The 7,923-nt window shown below is 55.2% G+C and overlaps 2 long non-coding RNA genes across 2 annotated transcripts; one reads left to right on the top strand and one right to left on the bottom strand.

Moving 5' to 3' along the window:
• Positions 1-392: 392 nt before the first annotated feature.
• LOC109027205 (uncharacterized) lies at positions 393-4,551 on the bottom strand. Its single transcript, XR_002006310.3, has 3 exons — positions 4,374-4,551; positions 3,915-4,009; positions 393-2,906 (listed from the first exon to the last, which is right to left on the bottom strand). It is a non-coding gene; the product is annotated as an uncharacterized lncRNA (long non-coding RNA).
• A 68-nt stretch (positions 4,552-4,619) lies between these two features.
• Positions 4,620-7,923, top strand: LOC129534116 (uncharacterized). Its single transcript, XR_008680543.2, has 3 exons — positions 4,620-4,772; positions 5,999-6,079; positions 7,769-7,923. It is a non-coding gene; the product is annotated as an uncharacterized lncRNA (long non-coding RNA).

The raw sequence follows: 7,923 nt of genomic DNA, 5'->3' as shown, positions 1-7,923 counted from the left end.
CACCCAGGGACAGTAGACACAGGTGACAGCAGACCCTCTCAGGGATGCTTTGTACAGACTGTCACGAATGAGCAATGTCACTGGAACTCCAACTTTTGCTCCCTTCCCAGCCCTCTGGGGATCCCTATCAGGTGCAGTTTGAATTACAGGAAATTACTGGATGGTCTTAACCCTGGCATCTGCCTGAGAGTGGGAGGCTGCAGTGCAGTGTGACTCACAGTTGTGTGGGAACCTTGGCCTTTCTGGTCCTTGGCCCTGCTGCGGCCTTTGGGATGGGGAGGCTGTGAGAGGCTGGTCAGGGTCTGGGCTGTGCCACCTTCATTTCCCATCCACCCCAGTATGACCAGGGCTTCCTGCAGAGAGCTCTGGGCAACTCAAAAACAGGCAGGACATAACAACAAAGACTTTATTGTGCTTTAATCAAAATAAGTGGGGGCTTTGAGGCCAAGGAAGGGGTCCTTTTCCCCAAGAAGAGGCATTCTTAGGTGTTGTTGAATCTATGCTGGAAGCTCTGGTCCCACCTTGGAGCCTCCTGCAGTGAGTAGCGCCAAGTTTCCTGACTTTTTCTGACCACAAAATGCAACTGCCAAGAATGGCAGATGAGGGATCCAGCCTCCTGGACTCTTATTTGCTTAGTTTTCTTCAGTCTTGTGTCCTGGAGCAGATTGTGGACCCTGGAAGCAGGGCTCCAGTGCCATCTGCTTGGGCCTTAGAACTCTGCCCCATTGGTGGTCTGGTGGTGGCCACTTATCCTGCAGGAGCCTGGCCATTTCTGCTTCCTTGAACGGATGAGGTTGGTGGCTGGTCCACGTGTTTCTGCCCCACCCTCACCAAGGTGGCCAGTGGTAGTTTGAGCTTGGTAACATCATCAGCTTGGCCTTGCCAGGCACACATAGGCCCCGGGTATGTACGCAGTGCTCCAAGGGGGCTTGCTCTGCCTTAAGCCAAATACTAGTTCTGGCCAGGGCCACAGGGGGCTCCATCTCCTGTGTATCTTGGCTGCTGCTGGAGGCCCCAAGGCACCCCTGGTGCCCCTTCCCTTTCAGGGCTCAGGTTGAGTCTGGGCTAGGGCCCTCTGGGTCTAGGAATTGTGCGTTGAGAGGGGGGTTCTGCCCTACAGGTTGGGACTATGGATGCAGGGCATGCTGCTGGCTGGCCTGGGCTGTGGGGACACCATGCTCACCCTTCCCTCCAGTGGCCTCCAAGTGTCCAGCTTCCCCATCAGTATTGACTTTCCATGTCTAAGGAGCTCTCTGGGGCTTTGGGGCAGCTTGCCAAGTGCTGCCCTGGCTCCTTCTGGGCCATGATGGTCACCGTCTGCCAAGGGTGATCAGCTGTAGGCATCACATGCAGGAGAGTTGTCTCTGGCCCTACCTCTGGGCTATCAGGGGGCTGGGCAGTGTCTGGTATTGGGGGCTAGGCCAGTCCTATGATCTTAGAGGTGTCCAGGGCACATATGGAAGTGACAGGGGCCTAGCATCTCTGCTGCGAGCTCTACTGTGAAAACCACAGGCCTCTGAGGTCCAGGTCCATGGGGAGCTTAGAGAGGGAGTTCCAATGCAGGAATCACCAAGCACTCTGTGGTCTATCCTGAGCTGGGGATGGGCTGGCCACACTCTGAGTCCCCAGGGCCCCCAGAGAGCAGCCTGCTGTCCTGGGCTCTGCAGAAGCTCCCTTATGCCTCTGGGCTTTGGCCTTGGGTACAGCATAGCCAGGTGAGGGTGAGGGAGGATGAGGCTCCTGTTTCAGGAGGGCTACACCCATGGGCTGCTGGAGCTGGGCTTGGGCCAGGGAGAACCAGCCCATCCCCTTGGGGAGGGTCTCAATGCTGGGGTATATCTGCAGAGGCCTGGGTGGTGGGGGTGTTTGCTCAGGTTTGGCTGAAAGGAAAGCAGATTTGGTCAGCTTTTCCATTGAGAACATCTTGCTTTTACCAGGCTGGACCCCACAGACCTGGGTCCCTGCAGTCCTCAGGGACCGTGTGGTCCCCCTGGTCTAATGCTGAGGACACTCCTGCAGGCTGCTACTCCCAGAGCGAGGTGTGTGTGCAGCCTAGAGTGGAGAAGCTGTCAGGGAAGCTCAAGTCACTCCAGGGACAGCCCCCAGGGTTCAGGCTGACTCAGTCTTCCTGCCTCACACTCTTGCCCCAGGGCTGCTTAGCCTGGGCTTTAGCCTTGATTCAGAGCTCAGATGGATGGGGCCTTAACTGTTACCTAGCCCCTTTGCCACACAATATGGGGGCTTATCTCCACAGTGGATGAGACACCCTCCACGCCTCTGGGGGATCTCCATGCCAGGGCTGGACTGTTCCCACACTCGGCTGAGCAATCAATTCTGGCTCTGGGCCAGGGTTTCACCTATGCCCTCTCCCTAGATTCTCTTAGGGTCTCTGACACTGATTTTAGGCCCTTGGAGGGGTGCTCAGGAGTGAAGGCGCCCTGCTGCTCTCCAGGGCTGCTGGTACTCACAGGTGTGGTTGTGGGCTTGCACAGATGGATCTGACCCCTCCGGTGTCCTTCTGGGGCTTTCAGGAGTGAGAGCAGGAGGGTACAGGGGAGGGGCTTGGAAGAGTCTTGCTCACGTCTCATTGTCTCTGAGGCAAGTCCAGTAAACCCAAGGTCAGCTTTTGCCCTAGGCTCAGGCAGCCTGGTTTCAGAAGCTTCTTAGAGGAGGAGGGAGAGGAGGGGCTGGAGGAAGGCCCAGGGAGCAGGGCTGGTGAGGTCTGGGCACTTCCCACTATTTACTGCCCCACAGGGTGACACAGGAGGAGACTTGGTGCTGAAGCCCACCTGGGTGTGCAGGTCACAGTGCATGCTTCTCAGTTCCCCCATGGAGGCCTCAGGGCGCCTCGTCACCATGTCCTCCTCCAGGGCCCAGGCCTAGGACAGTGTGTCCTGAAGGAACTCCTGCAGGCCAAACAGAAACAGCTTCAGGGGGTGTTCTAGGGACAGGGTGACTATGAGGCTGGGAGGGGTCTGTGGGAGAGTCAGTGTCTGCACCTTGTTCCTGCCCCAGGCACCCACCACTGGGCGGTGCTGGATCCTACTGTGGCTGCCCCAGGGGTCCAGATGTTCGCAGAAAACCACAGCTGGAGGAAGGCCTGGGCAGGGAAGTGCTCAACACACGCTTGCCTTTCATCTGGGTTGTGTCAGGAGTGGGTTTGGTACCTGGGTCCACTCCCTGCCCAGCCCACCAGGCCTGGTCTGGCCCTACCTCCGGGCTGGAGCAGAGAGCCATGTGGACAGTGTGGATGCTGCTCTCAGGTCATCACACACCAGAAGCCAGGAATCTGTCCTGGCTATAGGTCCCAGGGTCTGTCCTGCATGCTCCTTCTGGGCACCATTGGCCACCCAGGGAGTTAATTCTGTGGCTGTGAAGGCCATGTATACCATAGTTGTCACCACACACTCACCTCCCAGGAGGTAGACATCCCAGAGCCACAGGATGAGCATGAAGGAAGTCTGTGGGAACAGCAGGTGTGGGAGCACCTGGCCTTTCCAATCTGGGGGCTGGTGGCTTGAGCAGGGCCCACTGTAGCCTTAGTCTAGACTTCCTGAGGCTCCCTCTGCTTGGGAAGAGACCCACCCAATCTTCCATAAGGCTGGGTCAGACAAGGTCCGGCAGCTCTTCATGGGGATGGACTCATCTCAGCAGAAATGTGGCTCCCAGAATAAGGGGCTTCCTGAGGGCTTGTGGCTTCCCTGGCTCCTTTGGCTCTTCCAAGATGGGTCCTGGCCCAGTCTGCCCAGAATTCCCTGGTGTCTGGTGTGTAATGCTCCCATCAGACAGGTCCTGGCTTGTGTGCCCTGCAGAGACCTGCCTGTGCCTCCTGTGGGGTGGGGGTGAGCTGGGTCCTCCAGGGGAAGCCAGACCCCTGGGCTGGGGGAGCTAAGCACTGTGGGGAAAGAAGGTACCTGGCCTGGGGTCTCCTATGCATCCTTATCCCATCGATGAAGCACCATAGAAACCAGTTTAAGGTGGAAAGCTGGATGCACAACCCTTCATTGTCCTGATAGAAGGAATAGAAGTGTTCATGGCCCCCTGGGCTTCCGTGAAAACCTCTGTATTCCAGACCCCACTGCAGACCCTTCCCCAAGAGGTAGAACAGTGGTGGCTGTGCCCCAACACCTCCCCACGGCATGGGTCCCCAGTGGATGTACTTCCCCTAGCCCTGGCTCAGCCAGAGCTTGGCCTGGTCCCAGTGCCTCTGTCCCCTCCAGGTAAGGAAAAGGAGGCCAAACTTTGAATCCATTGAAAACCAGATCAAGCCCTGGCTGGAAGTTGGCCTCTCACCAGCCCCAGGCTTCCCCTGTCCCTGCTAACCCCATGGGACCCAGGGCCTCTGGGGAAGAGCTGAGGGACTGTCCACTCACCATGTGCTTCATAAGCTCTCAGAACACTTTTAGCAAAACTTGCTCTTGATGGGCTTGGAGACTCTGGAAGTTAGAACATCTTGGGATGTAGACTCCTGAGAGGCTCCTGGGGCCCCAAGGAATCAGAGCCTACTCCTGAGATGTGGAGCCATCAGGCTGGGCAGTGGCAGTTGGGCAGCAGCGGTTGGGCAGCGGCAGTTGGGCAGTGGCAGTTGGGCAGTGGTGGTTGCTTCCAGACCCCAAGGCCTTTCACTGTCCCATCCGGTGACCCCATCATGTGGTCTCGGCCAGGAGAGGAGGGGTGGGAATGCCCCTGGGGCCTGGCTGGAGGCACTGCTTAGTGGCTTCCAGGGCCATGGTTCCAGAAGGGCAGGCCTGCCTTTGAAGCAGTGAGGACAGGTGGGAGCTGGTGGGGTGACCAGGGGTGCTGGAGGGTGTGAGGCCTTCTCCTGGATGTGGGGTCAGGGCAGGGGACACAGGACAGAGAGAAGCTGTCATCTGGGCTTGGTCTAGCCATGGGCAGGGAGGGTGGTTGGGAGGGTGGCCAGCTGGGAGGTGGAAGGACCAGCAGGGTTGTAAGAGTCCCCTGCATAAGGTCAGGGCCAGAAGGTTGTGACACCAGGATGCAGAAGGTGGTCACAGGGCAGCTGTGATCCCATTTGCTGATGGGGACAAGAGGCATCTGACTTGGGGTGTCGGGTCCCTGGCCAGTCACAGGCTCCTGTGTGACTCTCAGCAGGGGATACCCTGGAGGCTCAAAATGAGCAGGGGACAGAAGGTGCCTTGTCTGTAAGTCACAATTACCCAGCCAGTGTGGCCATCCCCTGTCCTGGCTGTGTGATGCCTCGTGGGTAGCTGTCCACTGTGAGCTAATGTCACATGGGAGGACTGTGTCACCTGAGAGGGCAGAGGTCACCTGGGAGAGTACCATGCTTGGCAAGCCTCTCATTCGCCAGCAGCTGGGCCAGCACCCAGATGTCTCCTCATTCTGGAACATGAGCAGGATAGTGGCTCATGGCATGATATGGCTTATGCCCCCGCAGTAGCTTACCTCTGGCAAAAGCCAAAGTCATCATGGAAAGACTTCACCAAGGCTGACGTCACCTTGGAGGGTTGAGGTCACCTGAGAGGGCTAATGTCACCTGAGCACACTATGTCACCAAGAGGGCAGAGGTTACCTGGAAAGGCAGAAGTCCCCTGGCAGAGCTGAGGTCACCTGAGGAAACAGGTCACTTGGAAGGGAAGAGGTCACTTGGGAGAGGTAATATCCCCTAGGAGGACTAATGTCACCTGAGAAGCCAGAGATCATCTGGGAAAGCAGAGGTCCCCTGGAAGACCTGAGTTCACCAGGGAGGGCAGAGATAACCAGGGAGGACTAATGTCACTTAGGAGGGCTGAGGTCACCTGAAAAGACTGAAGTCATCTGGAAAGGCAGAGGTCACCTGGGAGAGCTGAGGTAACCTAGGAGGGCACAGGTCACTTGAGAGGGGAGAACTAATGTCACCCAGGAGGGCAGAAGTCACCTGAGAAGGCAGAGGTCACCAGGGAGGCCTGCCACAGGTCCCAGGGAATTTAGGGTGCAGCTTCCGTGCCCCTCTCCTGACACTGTGGTTCACTTGAGCCAGTCATGGACATCTCAGATGACAAGGAGCTACGGAAGAGACTCCTGCTTCATCCAATCTCATGTGTGGCCAGAAAAGGCACAGGTGAGGGCCGTTAAGAACACCCTGACCCGAACTGCAGATGCTAAGCTGGGGAGGCCACTGTGCCAGGCTCAGGGCAACACCCATGAACTGAATCCCTATGAAGGCTGGCTTGTGGGTGCTGACCACTGCACATAGGAGACTGGGATGGCTCACAGGCTGCTGGGCACAGGAAGACAGCTAGGTCCAGACCCTGTGTGGGCAGCCCATGGAGTCTGTTCAGCAGCTCTTCCTGCCAGGAATGGTCTGGAAAGTGGGGGCTGGAAAGTGGGAGCAGCCATCTCAGTAAGTCCTTCCCTGTCTGCTGTGCTGTTCAGGGTTCGGGTGAAGGGGAACTTTGATCGCAAAGCCTGATTAAGATGATGGCTTCTTCAGGATCCAAACTCACTTTATGACAAAAGAAATGTTCATTAGGCACTTCACCAACTTGTAAAATATTCCGAGAGGGACAATCTGCAACAACGCAAAGCTTGTGGGGTTTGAGGTGGGAAAGGAAAATAAAACTCAGGACTCCACTATGCCAAAAGGAAAAAATTAAGCTGAAAGCTGAGTCATGCAAAAAACTGTCTTTCCTTTTGTTCCTCAGCAGATAGCTACAGATAGAAGGTTAAATAGCTCCTCAAGTAGCTAGTCTTATGTTCACCTTATGTAAAGGGCCTATTACTGAGTGTGAGATGAATCCGTAATTGACTGTTTTCCTGCCTACTCCTTTTCTCTTGCAACATGTGGATAACCACACCCTCTTTCCCATCCAGCCCACTTCTCACCTTTAAATATTGAAGCCCTCACAATCATCTTTGAGAAAGGTACATATACCTGTTTCCTGGGTGCATCCTTAACCTTGGCAAAATGAAAATTCTAAACTGATTGAGACCTATCTTACATACTTTTTCGTTTACAAGTTGGCAACCAATGGAACAGACTCTGAGTGAAGGTGGCCCTGACCTTTGACAAATCTACTGGTGCATGGTACCAGTATGAGCTATATTTTTATTTTATCTGTTTTAACTTTGAGACAGTGTCTCACTCTGTCACCCAGGTTGAAGTGCAGTGGCACAATCCCTGCTCACTGTAGCCTCCACCTCCCGGGCTCAGGTGATCCTTCCACCTCAGCCTCCCGAGTAGCTGGGACTACAGGCTTGTGCCACCACACCGGGCTAATTTTTGTAATTTTCATAGAGACAGGGTTTTGCCTTGTTGCCCAGGCTGGTCTTGAACTCCTGGGCTCAAGAAATCCTCTGGCCTTGCAAGGCCTCCCAAAGAGCGGGGATTACAGGCATGAACCACCATGTCTGGCCTTGAGCTATCTTTATTGTTCAAACTGTTACAATAGGTAATTAGTCAGACATGAATAGGTCAGGAGAGGGACCCTCGCCCAGGAATGTCAGGCAACCATCAGATGGTGGTCAGGAGGTTGTTAAACTGCCTCTTGAAAATAATAATTGGCTGCAGCTGGTGCCAGGGAAAGGCAGCCTCCCAATAGAAACACCTCAAGTTGGTAATCAGCAGCTTCCCAATAAGATCTCAGGAGTTGGGCTAGTGGACTTAAGCATGTGCACTAACAGGCAAAATGGCAGAGTTGAACCAGTATATAACCTTTCTCCAGGAACACTCGGCTGGTAAGGGAAGAATGCCTTAAGTGAGCATGTGTACAATTTTGGTAAACACAATGTGTATGTTGCCCCTTCCAAGTGCTGGCAGGCCACTGTGCACGTGGACAGCCCACCCCAAGGGAAAAATCAAGGGAGAAGAGATGCAAACCACTCCCCGGCCCCAAGAGGCATGCCAATGTATGAAACCCCAAGTCAAAGATCAAACCATGAACTTGATCTCTCAAGTCACCCACT

Source organism: Gorilla gorilla, chromosome 5 (assembly GCF_029281585.2).
Source record: "Gorilla gorilla gorilla isolate KB3781 chromosome 5, NHGRI_mGorGor1-v2.1_pri, whole genome shotgun sequence".
In the NCBI taxonomy this organism is placed as follows: Eukaryota; Metazoa; Chordata; class Mammalia; order Primates; family Hominidae; genus Gorilla; species Gorilla gorilla.
This window is presented reverse-complemented; position numbering and strand designations above follow the sequence as displayed.